The sequence below is a fragment of the Colias eurytheme genome, chromosome 27, assembly GCF_061535395.1.
Source record: "Colias eurytheme isolate Ceu_HAF_F1 chromosome 27, ilColEury1 Martin Lab GWU primary, whole genome shotgun sequence".
Lineage (NCBI taxonomy): Eukaryota > Metazoa > Arthropoda > Insecta > Lepidoptera > Pieridae > Colias > Colias eurytheme.
Window position 1 is genome coordinate 2,920,639 of NC_143006.1, and position 26,926 is coordinate 2,947,564.

Below are 26,926 nucleotides of genomic sequence, written 5' to 3' on the forward strand. Positions count from 1 at the left end.
GAACGTAAAAAATCTACTCAAGCACAGATAATATAATTTCATAGTACCTACTCACTACTCAAGTTAAGCATATTTTCATCGTAATATCAATTTAATTTTACACCTTATATCAAATGCTATGATAAATCATCAATACAATATACCTTAAGGAAATTCATTTCATCACACGTAAAGGGAAAACAAGTTAAAATAACTTCGATACATAAGTAAATAGATATGGATTTGTAAGGGACGGGAAAAAGTTCTTGACAATACGTGACTCATTTCTTTACATGTCTTGTTTATCTTTTGGTTCTTATATAATGTAAAACGTAAAGGTAATATATTATAACGATTGATAATCGTATTATTATGGAATATTAGCTTTCCGCCGCTTCGCCCGCGTTTTCAAAGAAAAACCCTTTCCCGTTCCGGTGGGATTTCTGGGATAAAACCTATCCTATGTGTTAATTCAAGTTACCCTCTATATGTGTGCTAAATTTCATTGCAATCTGTTCAGTAGTATTTGCGTGAAAGAGTAAAAAACACATACCTACATACACATCCTCACAAACTTTCGCATTTATAATATTATCAGCATTAAAATAATGAAGAGCTTCCTATAAAATGAAAAAGCCACCAAAAGCTATTGCATACGCACATATAAATATATAATAACACGATACATCCGTATCGTGTTGTGAACTTTGAAATATAAATGAATTTTTGATAACTATATGCACTTACTGAACCTTTTTAGTTTTCAAATGGAATATCTTAAACTCTATGACAAAAACTAAAGAGTTAATTTTAATATTTTAAAGTAAGATTAAAATTAACGCTCTCTCCTTTGACTATATTTTCCTGACGCTTATAAAACGAAGTATCTCATTTCAAATCTTTTTTTAACCCATAGTAAATTATCGTCATATTTTCTAAACAATTGGCATGTTGAAAATGCCCATTGTGTCTTATCTATACGTATAGTAAATCACATTATTACAATTATTCCTAAATATTGTAACAATAAATTATTCTTGAGGAAATAAATAACGAAATTTACGAGCAAGAAAATAACAATTCACAAGAAGCATTTTTACAGTAACAACACATTTTTTAAACGTTTTTATTTTACTTTGCGTCGGTTATTGTGATATTTTATGTAAATTAAGTGCCGGGAATAGTAACCTCAGATGTTTATACTCATATTGAATGCGGAACAAGGCTTTACATTTCTTAGTAGGAAATATACAAGGAATAGGAACATTTTTCTTGAAATAAAACTGTGTAAGAAGATATTCTCTATACTTACGTGCGTTGTTAATTTGCTTTTGCTGGCGTGGTTCTCGTATACAACGTAATCTCTAGGTTAAATTTGAGTGTTGTATGTTTTTCAATTGAACATAATCAGTTTTATATATTCCTGTATATCATCATAGTATATAGAAAAATCATGGATTAAATATAATTTTGTAATAGTTATGTTGATAACATATTCAAAAATCAGACATTAAAAAATAAGTAAAGTTTATTTATTTTTGGTGGAGCTTTAAAGCGTCTGACAAAAGTTTTGGTCCATGAAAAGTGTCTGATACTTGCGATACCATTTGAGAATGATATTCTATAAAATATACCTAAAAATCAGCCATCTAAATTTAAGTAAAGTAACTCTTATTTTTAGTCACCTTTCTCACCTGGTACCTGCCCAGGTGTCACTGGGCAAACTTCACAAACACGCAGGTATACAAAGTACATGAGACACTACTGAGAACTTAAAGTTTCATCTTTTAGGAAATAAGTTATGTCTTATCGCTCTGGGATCTTACTCTATATATCCTATCATCACTACATAGTATAAAACAAAGTCGCTTTCTCTGTCCCTATGTCCCTATGTCCCTTTGTATGCTTAAATCTTTAAAACTACGCAACCGATTTTGATGCGGTTTTTTTTAATAGATACAATGATTCAAGAGGAAGGTTTTAGTATATAATTTATTAGGTTTTAGACAAAGCGGGCGAAGCCGCGGGCGGTATGCTAGTAAATGAATAAATTCTGTTTTAAATTGCACTAAAAGTCTTTCATATATTCTAAGAAGTTGTTTAGATAAAAACGAAAAAATGTAAACATTCATTACGCAATTTTATTCGTTTTGCCTTTTAATAAAATATTGAACATCGATAAATATTAATCATGATACATTTGGGATAAAAAGATGATATCATGATCGTTTTTAAATCCAATTTTATCGAGAATATCAAATGAAATCGAAGATATTTATAAAGTTTATTTCATCGAAGTTTCCTTCGCCTCGAATATTCCTGTTTACTTCGAAGAATAATTTAACGCGTTCTTAGAACGGTATGGATGGTAGATATTTGTTTAGAATACAATTTATGCTTATATAATTATTTAGGTCTTAACTTTAGTTCATATATTTATTATTGAGGTTGTTTTTATGTTTGTTATTATTAGTGATAAAACAGTCACAGTATAATCACATATTTATATTGTTACTAGATTTCCGATTGCGGCTTCGTCCACATTTTCAACGAAAAACCTAGCATAGTTCCCGTTTCCGTGGGAATTCCGGGATAAAAAGTAGCCCAGGTCTTCAGCTACCGACATACCGATTTTCATTGTAATCGGTTCAGTAGTATTTCGTGAAAGAGTAACAAACATCCATCCATCCATCCATGCTCACAAACTTTCGCATTTATAATATTACTAGGATTTATTATTATTTTGAAGCAAAGTGGTTGGATTTTGAAAACGTTATCTGGGTAATAAATGTCCAATTATTAACAAACTAATGTTTGCACAATGCGGTATATTACTGCAATTAATTCACTTTACAATTATTTTCAAATATCAAATAAATTAGTTAATGGATCTATTTATTCTACAATACCTTTACATTTGCTTTAGATTCTGAGTTTTGTCCATTCTTTACAACACATAGTTATAGTTAATACTAGATTTCCGCCCGCGGCTTCGCCCGCGTTTTCAAAGGAAAACCCGCATAGTTCCCGTTCCCGTGGGATTTCCGGGATAAAACCTATCCTATGTGTTATTCTAAGTTACCCTCTATATGTGTGCTAAATTTAATTGTAATCGGTTCAGTAGTTTTTACGTGAAAGAGTAACAAACATCCATACATCCATACATCCATACATCCATACAAACTTTCGCCTTTATAATAGTATTAAGATTAAGATAGTATGCTAGGCTTATGTACTTTACCCAGAAGATGATACAAAAAAGACGTGTGGCACTCGGGGACTGCCGCGGTAAAGCTATTGCATGCTATGCCTTCAAGCCACACCTCAGTGTCCGTCGGAGTGGGGAGCGTGAGGTTTTTTCGTTACGGAATTTTTCGATTCGGTCCCCGCGCTCAAGGCCCGCGATAGAAGCTATGCAATAGCTTAAAACCTTTTATTAATATCTACGTATAAAATGTTTGTCAAATCTCATAACAAATGCAACAAAAAATAATTCACAAATAATTCAAGACATTTCAGTAGAATTCATCATCCAAACCAAATGAACTGAATTTTAAATCTAATTACATACAAAATGTATCTTGCCCCAAATAAAATAAGCCAAGGAGACTTGAATATATTTTTGGCACACAGAGAAACCCTGTTGTAACCCAATTTCTAGCGAGTTTTTTCTCTTGACATACATTTTTAGGCTAAAAGTTTTACAAATAGTCAACAGACTGAAGATATATCGTTCACAATAAGACGAAGAAACTGAAATCTAAAATAATAATGAAATTAATTGATTTCGTTTCATTAAAATGGATATATTCTTTGCATTTATATCATTATTTTCGAAATTAATTTTCTGTATATAAACTATAGAAATTAATATATTCATCAGTATTTTAAAATCATTATTCTGTTTTATACCAAATCAAACAAAGATAGGCTTGATATATCTTACTTACATTTGGCGTTGAAAAAAAATACCTATATCATGGCAAATATAATAAACAATTACCTAATCATCAATAATACAAAGATATACCAGTAAATATATTATGTAGTTTGTATTAAATAGAAAAAAATATTACCTATATTATCCCGTAGAAATATGAAGCCCTTTCACACCTGTTTCACTGATCAATGTTTACGGCCAACTTAGCAAACAGCCTTACACGGTATATTTTTATTTATCTCTCCCCTATATAAATGTATATATAACCAACTAGCGGTCCGCCCCGGCTTCGCCCGTGGTACATGTTTACGTTTTCTCTACATAAGAACCATCCTCGTACTTCAAGGAATATAATAAAAAAAGAATTATCGAAATCGGTTCAGCCGTTCTCGAGTTATGCGCTTACCAACACATTTTGCGATTCATTTTTATATATAAGAAGAATTATCGAAATCGGTTCAGCCGTTCTCGAGTTATGCGCTTACCAACACATTTTGCGATTCATTTTTATTTATAAGAAGATGTACTTAGGTGACTTTTCTATACCTGGATTTAAAATAGGATAGCGAATAAAAGGATGATAATAAAAGTTACAGATATTAATACATTTTCGTACAATATGTTATACCGTATTGTAAAATATGTGCTTGATTTTTGGGTATTCAGAATATGGTCAGATTATTGGAGCTAAAAATCTTATCCATTCTATTTTCTATACATCGAATTCTTATCGATAAATTCAATACAACAATACGTAAGACGAAGACGTCGTCCTTTCAGTACCACGATGCTATATTTTAGATTTTTTTTAGTTTGGAATTTTATACATAAGAATAAATGATAAGATTAGAATAAATGATTTCTTCCTTTCAAATCTATACTAATATTATAAAGCTGAAGAGTTTGTTTGTTTGTTTGAACGCGCTAATCTCAGGAACTACTGGTCCGATTTGAAAAATTATTTCGGTGTAAGATTGCCCATTCATCGAGGAAGGCTATAGGCTATAATATATCATCACGCTAAGACCAACAGGAGCGGAGCCACGCGGATGCAACCGCGGAGCGCAGCTAGTATATCTATATAGTAAAATATTCACCGTTCTGCAAGCCTTTGTTACCAATGCGAGCGTAAATACATCTAACAATGACTTCAGAGATATTAATGGTTCCCTTTTAATTACGTCCAACTCATTTGAACCATCCATCAAACCTTCATTATCCGATGCTTAAAGTTTCAATGCATTACTTCCCTTGTAATTTAGACCCTCCAAAAGGACCTTGGAAGAAATCGGCTCGATCGTGTTTACTAAGGAAAGAATATGATTTATTAACTTCGCAAGTTGGACTTTTATTAGAGAAATTGCGAAGAATGCCGGGTATTTTCCGTTTTCCCCGATGTCAAACAATAAATGAGGAGTGGACGAAAAATTCATTTATTACCGTTTTTACGTAGGTTGACACTTTGCCTCCCTTTATAGATTTCTTTTGATACACAGCTTAAAAGGTATCAGAAACCTTATGAGTGACAAAGCCGTTTGTGCTGATTCTTAAGATTTTTTGGTAATACGTATTACAATAAAGAATTGAAAGGAAGACAGAAATAAAATCAATTGTATTAAAAATCTATGTACCTATATAACACGTGTATTTGACAATAATAATGAAGAATAATGTATTTTGGATTACATTTTATACAGTAAAATGTAAATTACTAAATAGTTACTAGCTTTTAGACCGCGACTTCGCCCGCGTGGTGAAAGAAAATTCATTAGTGGGATGTTTTACCGAGATAAAATATAGCCTATGTGACTTTCTTTCATAATAAAAACCATGACAAGTACAACTCTAAAGCCCCGGCCCCCAGTACCCGGCAGCCCCGCTATTCCTGGCTACGATAGCGGTCATGGTCACGGCGGGGCAGGGGGTGCTAAGAATCTCCGGAAGAGATACGGCTATCAACGACGACGACTTGACCTGGCAACGTATAACACACGTACTCTGCGGAATGACGAGAAAATATACGAACTGGAAGAAGAAATAAGCGGTTTGAAATGGGATATTATTGGATTGTCGGAGGTCCGAAGAGAGGGAGAGGACACATTGACTCTTAAATCTGGAAACTTATTCTACCATCGTGAAGGTGACCAAAAGTCCCAAGGAGGGATCGGATTCCTTGTTAATAAGTCGCTTGCAAACAATATTTCTGAGATAGGAAGCGTGTCCGCTAGGGTAGCATATCTTACACTCAAAATGACCAAACGGTATTCCCTGAAAGTAATACAAGTATATGCACCGACGACAGCTTATCCAGATGAAGAAGTAGAATCCATGTATGAAGATATCGCTAAAGCCATTAACATTGCTAAAACACATTATACTGTGATCATGGGCGATTTTAATGCGAAAGTGGGCACAAAGAATGCAGACGAGACAAGGATTGGACTTTTTGGGACGGGAGTCAGGAACCCCAGAGGACAAATGCTTTTGGATTTTATGGAGAGAGAGGGCCTGTACCTGATGAACTCATTCTTTAAAAAACCGAAGCAACGAAAGTGGACCTGGATTAGTCCAGACGGATCTATTAAGAACGAAATTGATTTTATTCTTTCCACGAAACGACATATATTTAACAACGTCTCAGTGATTAGTAGGCTTAAAACTGGTAGCGATCATCGTTTGGTTAGAGGAACGTTAAATATCAATGTTCGGATGGAAAGATCGCAGCTGGTCAGACCCACTTTTCGTCGTTTAAATCCAAGTTTCCAAAAACAAGAAAGCTTTCAGCTCGAACTTCAGAATAAATTCGAAGCGCTACAAGACCTTGATTCTGTCGACGACCTAAATGACTCCATAGTAAAAACTATATATTCAACTGGTTTGACGCATTTTAAGACCCCCCGAAAAACTAAAAACCAAAATATCTCGGAAGTTACTCTAAAACTCATGGAAGAACGTCGCCAAATGAGGTTACAAACGTCGACGGACAAAGAACATTACTCACAGCTTAACAAGCAGATCTCCAAGTCACTGAGATATGATATTAGAAAAGCTAACACGATCCACATACAAGATACAATTGAGCGAAATAAAGGCTCCAAAGTATTTGCAAGGGATCTTCGTATCGGACATAGCCATATGACTCAGCTGAAGACCGAAAGCAATGTTCTTGTCTCGTCCAAGTCAGAGATGCTAGGAGTAATTGAAAGATATTACAGCAATCTATATGCTTCACAGGTCCAGCCGCCAACGAATGAAAAAGATAAAAGAGCCAAGCTTACTCGCCATCATACCGATGATATCCCAGATGTTAGCTTGTATGAAATTAGATCAGCTCTCAAACAAATGAAAAACAACAAAGCCCCAGGGGAAGACGGTATTACAACTGAACTACTTAAAGCTGGTGGAAAACCAATACTACAAGTCCTACAAGGGTTATTCAATTCCGTTATCCTGAACGCTACCCCACCAGAGTCGTGGAGCAAAAGCGTAGTGGTTTTGTTTTTCAAGAAGGGTGATAAGACACTCCTAAAAAATTATAGACCTATCTCACTTTTGAGCCACATATACAAGCTTTTTTCCAGAATTTTGACAAATCGCATAACACGAAAATTGGATGACTCCCAGCTTCCCGAGCAAGCCGGTTTCCGCAAATCATTTAGTACCATGGATCATATCCACACGCTGCGGCAGATTATACAGAAGTACGAAGAGTATAATCTGCCGCTCTGTCTAGCATTCGTGGACTACGAGAAAGCGTTTGATTCGGTGGAAACCTGGGCTGTACTTCAGGCTCTCCAACGATGCAGAATAGATAGTAGGTATATCGAAGTACTGAGAGGATTATATAACAAGGCCAATATGACAGTCCGTCTCCAAGACCAGAACACAAAATCAATTCCTATACGGAAAGGCGTACGACAAGGAGACGTGATCTCACCCAAGCTCTTCACTGCCACCTTAGAAGACATCTTCAAACTTCTGGATTGGAAAGAATCAGGGATAAACATCAATTAAATGGGCGATATCTCTCTCATCTTCGGTTTGCAGACGATATAGTTCTCATGGCGGAATCTCTTGATGACCTGAAGAAAATGCTAGAAGACCTCCATAAAGTATCCCAACAGGTAGGCCTAAAGATGAATATGGATAAAACAAAGATTATGTTCAATGCCCACATCGAAGCTAAACCTGTCTCTCTGGGATGCTGTGAACTCGAAATTGTCAAGGAATATATATACCTGGGACAAACGATCCAGCTAGGTAAATTAAATTTCGAGAAGGAGATAAACCGCCGAATCCAACTAGGATGGGCAGCTTACGGGAAGCTACGCACGATCTTCTCATCAAACATACCGCAATGCCTAAAAACAAAAGTATACAACCAGTGTGTGTTGCCAGTTATAACATATGGCGCAGAGACATGGTCGTTTACAAAGGGCCTGATAAATAAATTAAGAGTGACCCAACGAGCTATGGAGAGAGCAATGCTCGGAATTTCTCTGCGCGACAAGAGAACAATTCGCAGACGAACGAAGGTAACTGACATTGCTCTCAGAATCTCCAAATTAAAATGGCAGTGGGCAGGCCACATAGCCCGCAGGACCGATGCTCGTTGGGGAATACAGGTCCTTGAATGGCGACCAAGAACCGGACGGCGCACTGTTGGACGCCCTCCCACTAGATGGTCGGATGATATAGTTAAGACAGCTGGGCGCAGATGGTTAAGCAAAGCCAAAGATCGGCACTGTGGCACAGTATAGGGGAGGCCTACGTCCAACAGTGGACTTATCCGGGCTGAATGGATGGATGGATGACTTTCTAGTCTCGTATGCATCTTCAGAAACTAAAAATACATCATAAAATAACCATTGCGACGTTAAAGAAAGACCAACAAACAAACTTTCGCCTTTACAATTTGATTAGCACAATCACTTAGAAATTGCCATGCCTTTTCTAACCGTGCTATGCGTGCATGCTAACCATGCTTTTTCAACTGTTTTGTCTACCACAGTTTTATACATTACTTGGCAACAAAACCTTCTTGAATCCTCAGACTTATCGTCCGCAATCTAGTACATATAATAAGCGCTTAGAACGTCATATTAGATCCTGTAATGTTCAGCCTAATTAATGCCTAGACGCACTAATCTCATGAGCTAGCCCAGTAAATTTCGCCTAATGCTGAACATCAAGCATTACATCGTTTTTGGGATTAACGTCGCTAATTCATTCTTGTTAGAGACTAGAATTGTGTGCAATGATTTATTGGATACTATAATTCAGTGGAGGGGTAATTTGGTATGTACAATTAGGGGCTTTAAAATGGTTCAAGAGTATTAAAAAGGGAGAATAAACTGTAAATTTATGTTTTTAGTTACCTATCTATACTAATATTATAAAGCTGAAGAGTTTGTTTGTTTGAACGCGCTAATTTCAGGAACTGTGAACTGGTCCGATTTGAAAAATTATTTCGGTGTTAGATAGCCCATTTATCGAGGAAGGCATATATATTATTATCATCACGCTAAGACCAACAGGAGCGGAGAAACACGAGTAAAACCGCGACGCACAGCTAGTGTTACACGTGAATAATGTAGCTGTGAACTGGTGATATACTTAATTTTCAAACAATTTTCATTACTTTATGTGTTTATCCATTACCAAATAAAAATCAAAACTTTCCTCTTACCTGTATTGGATATCTCTTATAGAGCAGACATTTTCTCCAGTGTAGTATCATATATAAATGGAACGAGATTTTATCCGGGTATAGCCACTTCCATACTAAAGTTTTCCATATTGACACAATAAAGAGCTAAAAATATAGCAAAAATATAGATAGCAATTAACTCAATTCATTTAAATATAATGATACTAGCTTACCGCCCGCGGTTTCGCCCGCTTTGACTTAAACCTAATAAATTATATACTAAAACCTTCCTCTTGAATCACTCTATCTATTAAATAAACCGCATCAAAATCCGTTGCGTAGTTTGAAATATTTAAGCATACAAAGGGACATAAGGACAGAGAAAGTGACTTTGTTTTATACTATGTAGTGATATAAAAAGGTATACAAGCGTACCTACTGTTATTTTTGTATCTAATATTAACAAATACGAAATTTGTTTTCGTAGTATTTATTAGATTAATAACTTAAATTGAATTCCTATATCAAAATCTGAATCTTCAATACACAATGTTTGTTTTGCAAACAAAACAAAGCAAAAAACACGACTAATTTCAATAAATGTTACCTTAATCGATAAACGAACAGTAAATCGACTCCAAGGTTGGTCTTTAATTTAGCAACAACCTATTCTCCTTTATTAAGACAGCCACAAATGGTAATTAAACACTGAAATAGTCTTAGTAATTTTCCTAGTGCGTTCTACGTCTGAAAAGAAATATTCGTTTGAACATTCCTTATTTAAATTACAAAGGAGAAACTAGTTCTCTTTTTTTCTTTTTAATTATTTATACATTAATTTCACATTTTATAATATCTCTGATTTAAGTAAATCAGAGATATTATAAAATGTGTTGACTTACATTAATTTATTATCTGTGAAGTGTGAAGAATTCTAGCAGATATTCCATAAGATATCTAATGAAATTTGTGACTGGCTAGTTCGTAAAAACAAATGATAAGTAATTCGAATTTCGAACTCATGCCAATTAGCGCCAATGTTGATAAAGTTTTTTTTCTTCTAAATAATGAGCGAAGACTCTTTGTTAGTGTCGAGTTTATGTAATTAAATTGACATTTTAACTTTTTAATTTTTAAGTTTAAAGACGATTGTTGCACGGAATATATTTTTTTTAATTTCACTGATTGAGATTTGAGACATTGTTATTTAAAACTTTCGACATTTTTATTTTAATATTGCAATCATAGATTACTTTTATTTATTATCTCCAGTCCAGTTCGTGAAAACAAATGATACCTAAGTAATTCGAATTTCGAACTCAACCTAATTAGCGCCAATTTTAAGAAAGTTTTTTTTTTTCTTAGCTATATAATAATGAGAGAAGACTCTTTGTTGGTGTCGACTGTCGAGGTGTCGAGTTTATGTAATTAAATTGACATTTTAACTTTTTAATTTTTAAGACGATTGTTTCACGGCTTGTTTTTTATTTTTATTTCACTGATTGAGACATTGTTATTTAAAACTTTCGACATTTTTAGTTTAATATTGCAATCATAGTTTATTTTTAATGTAGTTTTCGACTATGTAATATGTAAAAATTTTACACTAATTTATTATCTCTAGCAAATTCTAATGACAGTTGTTGTGACTGTCCAGTTCGAAAAAAAAAACAAATGTTATGTAATTCGAATTTCGAACTCATGCCAATTAGCGCCAATGTTAAGAAATTTTTTTTACTTCCTTATAATAATGAGCTGACTCTTTGTTAGTGTCAAGTTTATGTAATTAAATTGGTATTTTAGCTTTTTAATTTTTAAGACAATTGTTTGACTGTTTGAGACAATGTTATATAAAACTTTCGATAATATGTTTTATGTTTTAGGCATCAAACATTATTTTATTTAATGTAATTTTCGACTATGTATTATGTGATTTTGCGTGATTTTTACAAGCTCATTGACATTTACACCGTGAAGTGATAAATGTATGGAAGCCTGTGTTTTGCTGAAAAACTCGATTACTTTGGACGTCGTGAGGGGAACTCGATATGTGAATAGGCTTAGGAAATATGATTTTCCAATCCCATTTGAGGTAAGGCATTTGTTACTGATGATAGATGGTTCTATGGTGTGCGTTTGATATACGCACATGTACGAAGATTCAAGATATATTATGTTTCAGTATATTATGACCACATACTATTGTAGTATGGCTTATGAGTTTGTGGTTAAAATATACCTTACTAGTTACTTATGAAATAATCGTGAATATATTATGACTGTGACGAAATTAGATAAAATCTAAACTAAAAAAATGTTGTGTGGTTTTATGAAACCACGGTAAAAGTGAAACTGTTCGAATGGTTCCGAACACTGCACTGTGTTTCATTAGATCAAAAAAATTTCCCTGTGCTGTTTATTATATTTATCGATCAAGGGATGTATTTACAATGTAAGAGTAGAACACCCACGTGTCAATTTCTTATACTTTTTTTTTAATAAAATGGCAAACTTTAGGTGAATTTTTCATGAAAAATATTGAAATGTATTCTGAAATCGTAACTGTCTAAGATATTTATTTTAAATATATAAAAATGAATCGCAAAATGTGTTGGTAAGCGCATAACTCGAGAACGGCTGAACCGATTTCGATAATTCTTTTTTTATTATATTCCTTGAAGTACGAGGATGGTTTTTATGTAGAGAAAACGTAAACATGTACCACGGGCGAAGCCGGGGCGGACCGCTAGTTTTAAATAAATATAGACTTATAAAGCATCTTTGGGCGCATATTATCCAGTTTTTATTTTTGGAAAACTACCTCCGAATACCGAGAAATATATTTTTTTCAGATTTTCGTTTTTATTTTTTTTTCTCCCTAAAAACGCAAAAGTGCGGCTTGTCACTAGCATAGAATTATTGCTCGTAATAAGCCCTATCACTCATAAAAAAACCACGCCGCACTATTGCGGTTTTTAGAAGGAATCCAATTTCTAAATATAGTGTAAGGGTTGTCAATAAATTTGACCATCATTCTTTTTATTTTGTTTTGTACTATATTTTTTACCATATTACAATAAATGAGATATTTAGGCATGAAATCTAATGACCTGCTTGGGAAACCTTTTTTTAATTTTTTTTTTATTTATACTTTATAAGCACGTGTTTGAGGAATTTTTTTTTTCGATGAAGAAGCTTGCGATGTGATAAGTATGTAAGTTATATCTCTTTTTATTCCTTGTATATCCACACTTAGAAGAAAAAAAAACTTGTTTTACCTTTTTGCGACAACCCTATGTTGTGTTTTTTAACCGACTTCAAAAAAAGGAGGAGGTTATCAATTCGGCCGGTATGTTTTTTTTTTTTTTTTATGTATGTACACCGATTACTCCGTGGTTTCTGAACCGATTTACGTGATTCTTTTTTTGTTCGATGCGGGATGGTGTCGAATTGGTCCCATAAAAATTTTATTCGGATAGGCCCAGTAGTTTTTATTTTATGAGCATTTTTGTCTGTATTTGTAAATGTTGCAAGTGCAAGTTTGAAGTCGGTTGTTTTTAACGCAGTTATCACTTGTTGACCTTTTTGAAAATGTCGTATTCTTCCCAAAAACCGCAATAGTGCGGCGTGGTTTTTTTATGAGTGATAGGCCTTATTACGAGCAATAATTCTATGCTAGTGACAAGCCGCACTTTTGCGTTTTTAGGGAGAAAAAAAATAAAAACGAAAATCTGAAAAAAATATATTTCTCGGTATTCAGAGGTAGTTTTCCAAAAATAAAAACTGAATAATATGCGCCCAAAGATGCTTTATAAGTCTATATTTATTTAAAATAAATATCTTAGACAGTTACGATTTCAGAATACATTTCAATATTTTTCATGAAAAATTCACCTAAAGTTTGCCATTTAATTAAAAAAAAAGTATAAGAAATTGACACGTGGGTGTTCTACTCTTACATTGTAAATACATCCCTTGATCGATAAATACAATAAACAGCACAGGGAAATTTTTTTGATCTAATGAAACACAGTGCACTGCTTTGTGTAGCGCATGTCGCGTGTCGGTCGGCTGCCGAGTAGGTATACCTACTCGGCAGCCGCGATACACGCGACATGCGCTACACAGACCAAAAAGTTTGAGACGATGTAATAAAAGTTTCACTTTAATAAATCAGATCACACGTTTAGAGTGAAAGAATAACAAACAATTGTAAATATAACTTAGGCAAATATGCTATAATAGTAATAACTCTTATAACTGAATTTCAGTAATATACGGAGACTGACAAACTGATAATATAATATTATATTCACGTTTGATACTTTCTAGATTTAATAACTCTACGCCAATAATATTTGAAATTAAAAAACTTTCACGAAAAACAATAACGCACGTTCACCATTCAATTGCCACCCCTATTCGATATTCAAATTGTCAAAATGAGATAATATGCCCAATCTATTTGAGTAGACGTTAAAACAAAAAGTAGGCCGGCCGTAACTGCTATCTGATATTTGGATACGGGTACTGTAGGGCTGTCACAAGAGAATTATAATTTAATATTTAGTTTTCCCTTATGTGAAAAATGGTGTGATTGAAATAAAATTTTCTTGAAACACGATTTAAGAATCCATTTATGGTAAGTTGATTGTCTTTTTGTACATATTATTTTCATAAAATAAATTAAATATTGAAAAGAAGAATATAAAATGTAAACAGATAAAAATAGTTTGGAAAATCCAAAAGTGCACGCCTCATAATTTTTTTTAATAATTATTTATTAATTATTATTTTGTTTATTTAATAACAATTAAACCACATCGAATCAGACCCTGAAAAATGAAAAGGTTCTATTCCTGAGCATACTTAAGCGTAAGAGAAAAAAAAAGACTCGATTAGTAAAGTATTTCGGTCGCTATCGTGTTAACAAGAAAATCCTCCGCACATACAGACACACGGACGTCCATGACAGAACTTTTTTAAACTGTTTTTTAACTAGTTTAAATAACAAAAATGACATCAAAAATATCATGAATGTTAAAAATATAGTTTTTTCTTAATATGTGTGTGTATGTATTATCTTACAAGTGCAATGTATGATACATAAAGACATTTTAAGTTTGAAAAATCAGATGTTTTGCGCGAAGTGACAGTAGTACCCACCTCAACGCTTCGCTTATGAGGCGTGCAAAATTAATACTATAGATTCATTTTAGCGTTAATTAACTATAGAGTACATATTGATGAAGTGAAAACGTTCAAACCTCAGTAACAATTCAGATTTAAACAGCGTTTAATAATTTCAACACTAAATTAGGTTCATGTATATTAACTAAGGACTATACATTAAGCTTACAAAATACAAATATAAGACGTTCTTAGTACTAGAAACTAATCCCGGATAAATCTCAACGCGAACTTTACAAAACCCCTTTTAATTAAAATTTCAAGACAACATTAACTTTGAACTGAACTTTCGAGGAGCCGTATTTTTTGATAAAAAACTTTGAAGTCTTTAAAAATTTAGGACGAAAAGTTACAGTAATTATCGCTTTATATAAAAATCTTTAAAGTTTTCCTCAACTGAAACGTTATCAAGAAAAATTAGCATTAATAATTATTATGCATGTTGGCTAAGTTCAATGAAAACTAACCACACCACGAGATTTTATGCAATTTAATGCTGTTTTATTTTTTCATTTTGGGTAAAAATTAGAGGTAACGTACTGTATATTACGTACTTTATAACAAATACATATAACTATGAGATTTAATACAAAAAATCTGATTTCTATGTTTGTTGTCAATTTTAATTTTGGGAAGTAAAATAAAAATTAATTTCAATTTAAACACGTTGGATAAAGTGAACGTTGACAACCCTAAATTCTATTAGTATAATCGAATTAAATCGATCACAAGCGATGTTCCGAATAATGTCCTTTTATCATTCTGCAGAATCTTATCTTTTTAGGCATTCGCTATAAAGGACAATGTCCGGAATGGCCCTATGCAGCAAAATGGATTGGAATACACGATAATTAACTGTCTATTTTATTATATTAGTTGCAAATACATTTGTAACACGGACTAGCTGTATGCCAAAATGAACAATAAAAAGTATTTTACGCGATTAATAACATTAATGGCCGCCATCTTCACCAAACGTCATGTCGTGTCGATAAAGAATAGGGATGGACGATTGATTGTAATCGTCCGACTGAATTTTTAATTTCCATAAAGTATAATTTAAATCGATTTTAAATCGATTCAAATCTATTTTATTTTTCAAGTTTACATTTATAATGTAAATATTATCCATTTTATGAAAAACAAGAAAGATAATTAATAAATGATCTTTAACAGTAAAATCAGTTTTTTTTTAAAACGATCTATATTGGACCTGAAAAATCGATTCTTCGATTAATCGATCTTTGATCGTCATCCCTAGTCACTTGTCACTGTCAGTGCTGTCAGTCTACTGATGATTACAATAGCGTCGCTTGCTGTTTGTAATTATTTGTATCGGTGTGTTTTGGTGACTTTTGGGACTATATTGCATATTACCTACGACTTGGCTATTTTGCCAATTTAGATGATGAACAATAAACATGAAATTAAAATAAGTATGTGTATTATTTCATAATCCAACATAATAAGTTAATGAAGGACTAGGTTTAACAACAACTTACTAGGTACAAAATTGGTAAGGCTGGTTAACAAGTCACACGTTTGCGCTGTTCAAGCATGCGCCGCTTCTATTTACTATTTTTTCTCATTCCTAAACGAATTCTTAGAATACAGGTACCTGTTAATAGATTCTATGCATTTAAACGTTTAACTTACATTATACACTTAGGCTTTAGAAAAAAAACTGCATAGGTACCTACCCAATTATCTAGGGAGGTGCTTAAAATAGCTAAATATATTATGATATATTGCTTTTCAGTTTCTTAAAAATCACTAAGCTATGAAAAACTAATATCTAATATTCGTTGTTATGGTTCCATTATAACCTCAAAATCTGATTCTTTTTTTGGAATATATCTATTCTGCAGCTAGTCCGCTATAAAAATAAGATCATTTAGGAGTTTACTAATGATCGACAACACAAAATATAATTTTCGGATGTTCTTGGTTCCAGGGCGAACAATGTATGGGCGCAGAGCAATCTCCTTTGTATATTTTTGGCTACGGTTTTTTGTTTGCGACTTTCGTGAAATTAAAGAATAAATAGACTTCGTTGTAGAATTTCTATCTTTTTGAAATTTAAAAGACAACTGATTTTAAATTAAAACTCTTCAATTTTAATAACTCAGGCCCCGGAATCACAGACACAATTCTAATCAATTGTGTCGTGGACCGATCGGGCCGTTCGGGATCGGTATTTTTCTGTAGGACGTCGCTTCTGATGTAGTTAAAATATACGCGGAAACTCATTTTCATTCTGTATTCCAATACAATGAAAAATATGCAATAGACACCTTTTTATAATAACAACATATACATTTCATTAAGTAGATATACATATTATACATTGATCTAAAAGTTTGAGACACAGTAACCACTGGGCTACCACACCTCCTAAATATACCAAAATATATGAAAAACCTAGCAATACTTGAGAATAAATATATTCCAAGTATTTTTGCCTCCATTCAAAGGATATAGAGCGGAAATGAAGACATTTCTAGATAGTATATGAGGCAGTTTTCTAAATAAATACCTATCAAAGGCTAGATGTGCGTTTGTTGACACGTTTTTAGGGTTCCGTAGCCAAAATGGCAAAAACGGAACCCTTATAGTTTCGTCATGTCCGTCTGTCCGTCTGTCCGTCTGTCCGTCTGTCACAGCCGATTTACTCGGAAACTATAAGTACTACAGTGATGAAATTTGATGGGAATATGTGTTGTATGAACCGCTACAAAAATATGACACTAAATAGTAAAAAAAAGAATTGGGGGTGGGGCCCCCCATACATGTAACTGAGGGATGAAATTTTTTTTTTCGATGTACATACCCGTGTGGGGTATCAATGGAAAGGTCTTTTAAAATGATATAAAGTTTTCTAAAAAACATTTTTCTTAAAGTGAACGGTTTTTGAGATATCAGCTCTCAAAGTCGTAAAAAGTATGTCCCCCCCCCTCTATTTTTATAACTACGGGGTATAAAATTCTAAAAAAAATAGAGGTGATGCATGCTAATTAACTCTTTCAACGATTTTTGGTTTGATCAAAGTATCTCTTATAGTTTTTGAGATAGGTTGATTTAACTGTAATTTATTATATTTGCTGCTACGGAACCCTTTGTGCGCGAGCCCGACTCGCACTTGGCCGGTTTTATTAATATTATTTGCTGACAAATAGTTCTACGAATTGCTTTTACCAGCCTTTTGATACAAAATTATATACCTGTCTATACAATTGGTATTATGTACCAGTGGTTAGATTTTGTTGATGTAAAGATGATAAGATTTTGTCGATAAAATATAATGTTTTAGGAGCAATATATTCCTTAAATATATAAATAGGTAAATAAATATCGTTTTCTCATAACACCAATGTTTAACCACTTTTCTTACGAATAAATTCATTTTATTTCATTTCATTTTGCAATCTATACCGATAAAGTAAAGGGAAGCGGGTTCAAGTAAAATAATAACAGAAAAATCACAATACAAGATTGAAATTAGAAAAGTTTTAACCATTTCTTCTAGTTTCCATAACACACGTGAAAGCTTAGCATGGGAAAATCGTGCTGTGTGTGAAAATTGTCCTGAAATATTTATTTATTTTTAATGTCTTTTCTTTGTTTGAAATATAATATAATAATATTACAATAAGAGATTTATATCTAAATAAGCATATTAAGACCATGAGCTTCGACCAAAAGCTATTTTCCTCCTAACGAATATTTTCCCATACATACACAATATCTTCAGAAGATAATACCACTTCACGTGAATATCCTCTCTTATATTTTCCTCTTATAATATTGTAATAAGAACAAACATAATAATAACATTATAATATTCAAAGAAATAGTGATAAAAATAAAGATTTATACTATAGATAGCAGATATTTACCTACAAAATAAACTTATTGCAGTCTGAAAATACGTTGAAATTAGTGGTAAACCATTTCAAAGCACCATTTCAAAGCCCAAACATTTATATAATTACAGAGACATTTTCTGGTCAATCCCTAATTCGATTTATTTTAAACTATGACTTTACAATACATATAAAGGACCGCTAGGGTCCACCCCGGCTTCGCCCGTGGTACATATGAAAAATAGATGTTGGCCGATTCTCAGACTTACCCGATATGCACAGAAAATTTCATGAGAATCGGTCCACCCGTTTCGGAGGAGTATGCAGACTAACATTGTGACACGAGAATTTTATATATAAGACTAGCGGTCCGCCCCGGCTTCGCCCGTGGTACATATGAAAAATAGATGTTGGCCGATTCTCAGACGTACCCGATATGCACAGAAAATTTCATGAGAATCGGTCCACCCGTTTCGGAGGAGTATGCAGACTAACATTGTGACACGAGAATTTTATATATAAGATGTTAAAAATAAAAGGAATTTCTCCCGTACTCGTGAATAAATCAATAATCCACTGATTTTCTACTGATTGTGAGCAATGGAGCATTTATCGTTTGAACAGTTGACCTATTTCATACGAATGGTATACGCTGGGTTTGTATGTAAAATCCTGCATAGTTTTAAATAACGGTAAGCCGGTTTATTTTTTGATTCGAAATATTTAAGTTTTATAGCTCGTATTTTTATATACCTATCTTCTTATATATAAAAATGAATCGCAAAATGTGTTGGTAAGCGCATAACTCGAGAACGGCTGAACCGATTTCGATAAGTCTTTTTTTATTATATTCCTTGAAGTACGAGGATGGTTTTTATGTAGAGAAAACGTAAATATGTACCACGGGCGAAGCCGGGGCGGACCGCTAGTACTATTATAAAGGCGAAAGTTTGTATGGATGTTTGTTACTCTTTCACGTAAAAACTACGGAACCGATTACAATGAAATTTAGCACACATATAGAGGGTAACTTGGATTAACACATAGGATAGGTTTTATCCCGGAAATCCCTCGGGAACGGGAACTATGCGGGTTTTCCTTTGAAAACGCGGGCGAAGCCGCGGGCGGAAATCTAGTAAAATATATATTTATTTCTGTAGAAGTTATAGCAAATCACACTTGCATGCATAGGTAGGTACATGATGCAACAGCTTTTAAAGTAATACGTAATTTAAATAAAGAAAGTCAATTATTGCAGAAAAATAATTTTCACTAAATATTTTTATGAATTATTTAACTAAAATAAGAATATATTGTTTGCCGAGCGCACGTGTCAGAAGTTAAACTTCTTTGGCAAGATTCAAAGATACCAAAATCATCGTCTTACTCCATGACGTGACGGTATTACCATGACGCGACCTTGAAATTTAACTTTCAACGCGCCTCAAGAAGTTTCACTTCAAAATATGTTTTACATAATATTTCTATGAATGTATTGTTTAACTTAAAAAATTAACCTTTATAAACACCAACATACTTATACCTAAATGAAACGTGTTGACAACTACACAAATAAACTCTGATTATAGATAAAAATAAAACCATTGTACGCCTCGAGCGATCACTGAAACAGCATCCCACTTAGATCTCTCGAGCTTTGTAATATCAAGTTACTTTTGTAAACACGATTAATGTTATCAATTGTAAACATCTACGTCTATATACAGAGAAAGAAGTCCTTCTATATACACGTTAATTTTATTGCATTAAATATCAATTTACACTTCTATTTCATTGTAACTAGCGGTCCACCCCGGCTTCGCCCGTGGTATATATTTTACGTTTTCTCTCCATAAGAACCATCCTCGTACTTCAAGGAATAAAATAAAAAAAAATAGGTGTGACACTCAAGGACTGCCGCGGTAAAGCTATGCAATAGCTTAAAAAGCGAAATCGGTCCACCCGTTCACGCGTGATGCCATGACCAAGGAAAACGGGTTTAATTTTTATAATATACATAATAATATATAGATATCTAATTCAACAAAGGCCGCGCTCCAGAGACTATATTGTAATCGTTTAAATAATGATTCATATTTATCGAATTTTCATTATTCTTGAACTAATTCTCATACTTATCATTCGTTTGTAAGGCGAATCCACACAGATCGAGCAGCCTCGCGAAGCAATTGCTGCGTTAAGTTGCTAGGCCGTGAAAACACATAAATGCCCTAAAACTGCTATTATAGTTTTGATAATCGTTTCTCCTTTATTCGGGTAAAAAATTACGAAGAATACTTATTATTATAGATACTCATCTAACGGTGAACTAAATCTAATTCATAAATATTTATTTTTAGTTTAAAACCTGCATGATTTATTGTCCATTATTGGCCGCTACAACCAGGGTAGAACTGGGATTGTCTATGAATATTTGAAATAATTAATATCTTCGGGTTTCTCATTATGCACACAGGCGTTTCGCTAAGACAAGGGACACAACTATATTCACTTTTAATCACTCGATTATTCTCAAGTACATTAATATAATTCACTGAATAATATTATCTACTATCTATTAGTTATTAATTATTATATTTTTAGTAATAATTTTGTAATATTTCCATGTATCCCATGACCACGTATAATAAGTACCATGACCATAATATAGTGAGTTTAACAAATGAATAGAATATCTTTTAAAAATCTAAACGTAACTAATTGTAATAATAAATAATGTAATTCGTATATTATACCTAATTTGACTATATCCTTAATCTTATATTGAAACTAGCGGTCCGCCCCGGCTTCGCCCGTGGTACATATGAAAAATAGATGTTGGCCGATTCTCAGACTTACCCGATATGCACAGAAAATTTCATGAGAATCGGTCCACCCGTTTCGGAGGAGTATGCAGACTAACATTGTGACACGAGAATTTTATATATATAAGATTACTATGTTTGTAATAAAATCAAGGTGAAGGCAAAAGAGAAATGTATTCCACATTCTACAAACACGTGGAACACAAAATAGGTGTAAATAATACTTTACAGCAATCAATCAACGTATAGAATACGCAAGTCACCCGTCTTTGTACTAAATTGTCTGTATTCAAAATGGCGCCTAATGGAGGCATGGTTTGGTGCGAAAGATTAAAACTTTATTGACAACGAATTAATTCGCAGAGCCGGTAATGAATGAAGATAATTAATTATATTGTGTTTCGAAATATTTAAAATGCTTTTTATTTAAGTACTAGCGACCCGCCCCGGCTTCGCACGGGTGCAATGCTGATACTAAATACACTACAGAAAAACTGTGAACATTGTATTTATAAAAACATAGCGGCCCGCTCCGGCTTCGCACGGGTATAAAATAGATAGCCGGGCGGCCGGCCGGTACCGCCGCAAACGCTACGTCCCGCAATTTTTAAATCTGTAATATCTTCGAAAATATTCACTTAAATCATACGGTGTAAAGGGCCATATAGATCTATATTAAATGAACAATGTATTCAAGGTATTTAATTGGTTAAGGATTAATGCTGTATTGGTTAAAATCGCATCGAAAATTAGCCATTATTTGTCGTAAAAAGTAAATGACAAAAAAAAGTTATTGTGGGTTATCCATAAGAGATAGACATATACCATCGCGGACTTTTCTGTAGACCTTTTCAATGTGTATAATACTTAGTACATTATTTTGATAAAACTCGTAGGGTTCAGCCTGCGTTTGCAATGTAAGCGGAAAAAATGTAATTTTTTACGACATCACATTAGAAAACTCAAAAATAAAAGTACTTCTCCACTATTTAATGGATGTTATTATACATATAAACCTTCCTCTTGAATCACTCTATCTATTAAAAAAAACCGCATCAAAATCCGTTGCGTAGTTTCAAAGATTTAAGCGTACAAAGGGACATAGGGACATAGGGACAGGGAAAGCGACTTTGTTTTATACTATGTAGTGATGATGACTTTCCTGTTTGAGATATAAAATTCCAAGCGGTTATTAAAATTTACAGCAGTTGTTATTTATCCAAGTTGAAACTTTCCAGATTTAATTGCAAGATGCTAATTTTATTTAAGTATGCAAATTAATTACTTCATAAAATTACTTTCATTATGTATAATAATATTTTAATATGCCACTCAAAGTAATATTCGATCCCTTTAACCTGCGTAAAAGAAAATAAATTCATATAAAAAAATCTGAAATCGTATAAACTCTCTAATACGAAAAGCCTAACAAAATAACTCATGACCCTTCTAAATTCGACCTACTTTTCATCAATTGTGTTGCAAACTCAATTTTCATAAAACAACCCCTTTGTCCAGTGCCGTGACGTCACAAAAGCCATTCAACCCTTAACTCAATTAGGGGCTCTTAGTAAATTTCTAAAAACGACCGATCGCTTCACACCACGTTCATATATTTTTATGGCATTCTGTTGTAGGAAAATTATAACTTCACCTTTTGGTTTTAACGTCTTGTTTTGAAAATCTTTTAACTTATCTTTCGCCTTGCCGGGGCGAATGTCTCTATTCATTAAAAAATCTCATTTATAAGCCATTTCAATGCTATAAAACTAAATATCAAGTAACTCAAAACTACCATCTACGCTTATTATCTATGCTTTCCTCGCCCGAACAAATTGCCTCGCACGGAAAATGCGTCGCGAGTCTGCTCACTCTGTATGAACCCGCCTTATGGCTTTTATATAACATATTTTAAATATATGTTATATAAAAGCCATATAAATATTTTTACAATTTACATTTTTTCTAAAAAATATCATATTACAATTTTTTAATAACATCTAATGCTTTTGTTAACAATTGAAATGAAATACTACTGAGATCTCAGAAAAATCATAAAACGCTATAGTAATTCATCTATTTTCTTTTAATCTAAGTATTGTACCAAATAATTTACTACTAGTGGTAACAGTAAATAGTGCATTACGTTTGAAAAGTGGGCCAGCAAAGGACTGCTCGTTCGTAACATGAGATTTAACGTTGCTACTAATGATTTACAATTATTAGTTTTAAAGTTCTGTTCGTTCCGTATTTCTAAACGTGTAGGTATTTATGCTTCAGGCTAAAAATTTATTTACTGTAATAATATGTAGCAACAAATTATATGCTCAAATTTTCCCGGAAGACCACGCTATCATCGATGACTATATAATGTAAATCGGTGCTTTAATTTTGGAATTTAGCGCGAACACATAGACCGACTTTGATTTTAGATTTTTATATTATATAGTGATGATTTCATTTCACATACAATATTAAACCATATTGCACGCCTCATAAGCGAAGCGTTGAGGTGGGTACTACTGTCACTTCGCGCAAAACATCTGATTTTTCAAACTTAAAATGTCTTTATGTATCATACATTGCACTTGTAAGATAATACATACACACACATATTAAGAAAAAACACTATTTTTAACGTTCATGATATTTTTGATGTCATTTTTGTTATTTAAACTAGTTAAAAAACAGTTTAAAAAAGTTCTGTCTTGGACGTCCGTGTGTCTGTATGTGCGGATCCTTTTTCTTGTTAACACGATAGCGACCGAAATACTTTACTAATCGAGTCTTTTTTTTCTCTTACGCTTGAGTATGCTCAGGAATAGAACCCTTTCATTTTTCAGGGTCTGATTCGATGTGGTTTAATTGTTATTAAATAAACAAAAATAATAATTAATAAATATTTATTAAAAAAAAATTATGAGGCGTGCACTTTTGGATTTTCCATATTTTCTGTTATGGTGTTACATAAGAAAAAAACATTATAACCTGTAGCATTATTAATTAGTTTAACACAAACATAAAACAAGTGATCCATATACAATGTTTACAACAGAATGCAGTGCCAATCATGTGTGGTTTTGTCCCCATTAGCTGTCTATTTAAATCCATCCCCTATACACCCTTAAGTCGGTACTAGACGATACTGCAGCATGACATGCGTACAAGGTACATGCATGCATGATCGTTTAGATCAATGATTGAAAAAGTAAAATTCGAGCTAGCAACTGATTGATAAAGATTTCTGCTATCCTGCAAGTTAGACTGTCATGCAGCATGATCGGTTGCTGTCCTACAAAATAAATCTATACTTGATATTGTAAAGATGAAGAGTTTGTTTGGACACGCTAATTTCTAGAACAACTGGTTCGATTTGAAAAATTCTTTCGATTTAGATATCCCATTTAACAAGGAAGGCTATGCTGCCCATATTATATCATCACGCTAAGACCAAAAGCAGCGGAGCACTGCGGTTAAAACTGCGGGGCACAGTAATTAATAAATTTGAAAAAAAAAGCTCATATAACTTTCCATGCACTAAACATAGGCTGGACGCGAACTGTATAAAAATGCATGATGTGATATATTTTTAGACGCTCATGCAGCATGACAATTCATGCGCATGTCATGCTTGCGTCACCGTCTAGATACTGCTTTAGAATGTCATACATAGTTAAGTGCAGAGCGAACAAGCCTGTATATTTTTAGTGCAGTGATAGACAGCCGTGTCTAGTGGTGACAGCCTACTCGACTATTTATTCAGTTGTTTTACTGCTGTATTATAAGCATACTGGTATTATATTATCTGTGGCAGTACCAAGTTTGTGTTTTCTTAAAAGGGGTAAGTGGTGTGTATGAAATTTATTTGAGGGCAGTTCGGTTATAAATTTTGGTAATTTGATAAATTATTAAGAATGTGAAGTCTCTTTGATACTTTTTCTCACTTTATTTGACACAGTTTCTAAAAAATCTTTTAATAGGCCATTTTAATCAATTTGCTTATTTGAAAAGTGCATACAAGTTGTACTCATTTTTTATCGCTTCGAATCATTTTTATAAATTATAGTTTCGTAAATAATTTCCTACGGTAAATTTTATAGCCAATCTTAGCTAGGTATTTATTTATTTTTTAAGTTACTTAAAAATTGGCGGTTTCTGTGTGACTTCAATCGACTGTTGAAGTTTTCAAGGTTTTATTACTTAACTAGCGGTCCGCCCCGGCTTCGCCCGTGGTACATATTTACGTTTTCTCTACATAAAAACCATCCTCGTAGTTCAAGGAATATAATAAAAAAAGAATTATCGAAATCGGTTCAGCCGTTCTCGAGTTATGCGCTTACCAACACATTTTGCGATTCATTTTTATATATAAGATTAACAATTCACCAGAATTGTTGAGAAAAATTGGATGAAATTTTTCCCAGAGATAGTCTTAAATATCACACAGGTTATCCCGTTACAAGCGAACATACCGCGATATAAAAATTTTTTGATAAAAATATAAAATTACGGAAACCAGAGGGAAATTTTAGCTAATAATAATACGGAACCATAACAGCGAAGCTCTTTTCGCGCTCAGTTATTTTTGAGCATGTTTTCGCGAATTCCTTTGTTGGGAAGAGGAATTTTTAAAATCATGCCATTTAAAAGGCTTTTATTACGTGAAATATGATCTTAGGTATTGTTAATGCATAATAAAAGGGCTTTTTAGTATGTTAAGGGAATACAATATTGTTGTTTATTTCACGCCTCATAAGCGAAGCGTTGAGGTGGGTACTACTGTCACTTCGCGCAAAACATCTGATTTTTCAAACTTAAAATGTCTTTATGTATCATACATTGCACTTGTAAGATAATACATACACACACATATTAAGAAAAAACACTATTTTTAACGTTCATGATATTTTTGATGTCATTTTTGTTATTTAAACTAGTTAAAAAACAGTTTAAAAAAGTTCTGTCTTGGACGTCCGTGTGTCTGTATGTGCGGATCCTTTTTCTTGTTAACACGATAGCGACCGAAATACTTTACTAATCGAGTCTTTTTTTTCTCTTACGCTTGAGTATGCTCAGGAATAGAACCCTTTCATTTTTCAGGGTCTGATTCGATGTTGTTTAATTGTTATTAAATAAACAAAAATAATAATTAATAAATATTTATTAAAAAAAAATTATGAGGCGTGCACTTTTGGATTTTCCAAATTATTTTTAACTTATAATCGAAATTATGATAATACTATTTGTAAAATTAGAAATAAAATATAAGAATCCTATTCGTTAAATGTATTTTCTATGTTTTAATGTATATTTGATTGAATTATGCAAAGATTCGCGAATCGCGATTATAGATTACATAGGTAGAATGAACTTAGTAATTATTATCCGACTAATCATCCAATTAATGTATTCATGAAATTCATACATTCAATGAACTCTACTTATCGTGCATATTCCATAATGTGATTTCAGTATTGAT

The 26,926-nt window shown here is 33.0% G+C and overlaps 1 protein-coding gene across 3 annotated transcripts in view; it reads left to right on the top strand.

Moving 5' to 3' along the window:
* Positions 1 to 26,926, top strand: part of igl (IQ calmodulin-binding domain containing protein igloo) — a 115,158-nt gene that overhangs the window by 30,514 nt on the left and 57,718 nt on the right. The window contains exon 1 of one of the 3 annotated variants that reach the window (XM_090117135.1): positions 25,174 to 25,288. The exons of the other annotated variants lie outside the window; for them this stretch is intronic. The gene's annotated coding sequence lies outside the window, so the exon portion shown is untranslated. Of the gene's footprint in view, positions 1 to 25,173; positions 25,289 to 26,926 lie in introns of those variants that run through there. 3 annotated transcript variants of the gene reach the window in all.